The following is a 2,399-nucleotide window of genomic DNA, read 5'->3' on the forward strand; positions in this document are numbered from 1 at the left end:
CGGAGGAGCGGGAAGTGGAAGAGATGCGGTGGAGGGCATCGTTGACTACGTCTGGCAGGAAATTGCGGTCCTTGAAGAAGGAGGCCATCTGGGTTGTACGGTCTTGGAATTGGATCTATATTTGGGTTTTGCAGAATGAGAGGTGATCTCATTGAAACATAAAAGATTCTGAGGCACTTTGACAGATAAAATGCTGGATGGATGCTTCTCGTTGTAGTTTAATCCAGAATTGATGGTACAGTTTAAAGGTTAGTTGAGGAATATGTCAGTTAAGAAAGAGGAGTGTCTACTTTCAGAGTGCCATTAGTCTGCGGAATTCTCTTCCCAAGCTAATAGCAGTGACTGGGTCATTGAACATATTCAAGATCGAGTTGGACAGATTTTTTTATTGATCTGTCTATCATAGAGTCATAGAGATATACAGCACAGAACCCTTTGGTCCAACTTGTCTATGCTGACCAGATAATCTAACCTAAACTAATCTAGTCCTATTTGCCAGCACTTGACCCATATCCCTCTAAATCCTTCCTATTCATATACTAATCCAGATGCCTTTTAAATTCTGTAATTGTATCAGCCTCCACTACTTCCTCTAGCAGCTCAGTCCATACACGCACCACCCTCTGCATGAAAAGGTTACCCCTTCGGTCCCTTTTATATCTTTTCCCTCTCACCCTAAACCTATGTCCTCTAGTTCTGGGTTCCCCCATCCCAGGGAAAAGACCTTGTCTATTTACCCAATCTATGCCCCTAATTATTTTATAAACCTCTATAAGGTCACCCGTCAGTCTGCAACGTTCCAGGGAAAATAGCCTCAGCCTATTCAGCTTTTCCCTGTAGCTCAAATCCTCCAAATCTGGCAACAAACTTGTAAATCATTTCTGAACCGTTTCAAACATCGTTCCAATAGGAAGGAGACCAAAGTTGGACACAACATTCCAAAAGCGGCTTAACCAATGTCCTGCACAGCCGCAAATGACCTCCCAAGTCTGATACTCAATACTCTGACCAGTAAAAGGAAAGCATAACAAATGCCTTCTTCACTATCCTGTCCACATGCAACTCTACTTTCAAGGAGCTATGAACTTACACTCCAAGGTCTCTTTGTTCAGCAACACTCCCTAGGATCTTAACATTAAGTGTATAAGTCCTGCTAAGATTTGCTTTCCCAAATTGCAGCACCTCACATTTATCTAAACTAAAGTCCATCTGCCAGTCCTCAGCCCATTGGCCTATCTGATCAAGATCCCGTTGTAATCCGAGGTAACCTTCTTCACTGTCCACTACATCTCCAATTTTGGTGTCATTTGCAAATGTACTCACTACACCTCCTATGTTCACATCCAAATCATTTATATGAATGATGAAAAATAGTGGACCCAACATCAATCCTAATGGTACACCACTGATCACGGGTCTCCAGTTTGAAAAGCAACCCTTCACCACCCTCTGTCTTCTACCTTTGAGCCAGTTCTGTATCTAAATGGCTAGTTCTCCCTGTATTCCATGAGATCTAACCTCGCTCACCAGTCTCCCATGAGGAACCTTGTCGAACGCCTTACTGAAGTCCATATAGATCACATCCACTGCTTTGCCCTCATCAATCCGCTTTATTACTTCTTCTAAAAACTCAATCAAGTTTGTGAGACACGATTTTCCATGCACAAAGCCATGCTGACCATCCCTAATCAGTCCTTCCCTTTCCAAATACATGCACATCCTGTCCCTCAGGATTCCCTCCAACAACTTGCCCACCACTGATGTCAGGCTCACCAGTCTGTAGTTCTCTGGCTTTTCCTTACCACCTTTCTTTAATAGTGGCACCAAATTAGCCAACCTCCAGTCTTCCAGCACCTCACCTGTGACTATCGATGGTACAAATATCTCAGCAAGAGGCCCAGCAATCAATTCCGTGGCTTCCCACAGAGTTCGCGGGCACATCTGATCCAGTCTCTGGAATTTATCCACCTTTATGCACTTCAAGACATCCAGCATCTCCTCCTCTGCAATATGGACACTTTTCCCCATATTCTATACCTCCCATGTCCTTCTCCACAGTAAACACTGATGCAAAATACTTGTTTAGTATCTGCCTATCTCCTGTGCTTACACACATAGGTCGCCTTGAAGATCTTTGAAGGTGCCCTATTCTCTCCCTAGTTACCCTTTTGTCTTAATGTATTCATAAAATTCCTTTGGATTCTTCTTAACACTATTTGCCAAAGCTATCTCATGTCCCCTTTTTGCCCTCTTGATTTCCCACTTAAGTATACTCCTACTGGTTTTATACTCTTCTAAGGATTTACTTGATCTCTCCTGTCTATACTGGTCATGTGCTTCCTTCTTTTTCTTAACCAAAACCTCAATTTTTCTCCCACCATGTACGTGACAGGTACTCA

Source organism: Chiloscyllium plagiosum, chromosome 25, assembly GCF_004010195.1.
Source record: "Chiloscyllium plagiosum isolate BGI_BamShark_2017 chromosome 25, ASM401019v2, whole genome shotgun sequence".
Taxonomy (NCBI): Eukaryota; Metazoa; Chordata; class Chondrichthyes; order Orectolobiformes; family Hemiscylliidae; genus Chiloscyllium; species Chiloscyllium plagiosum.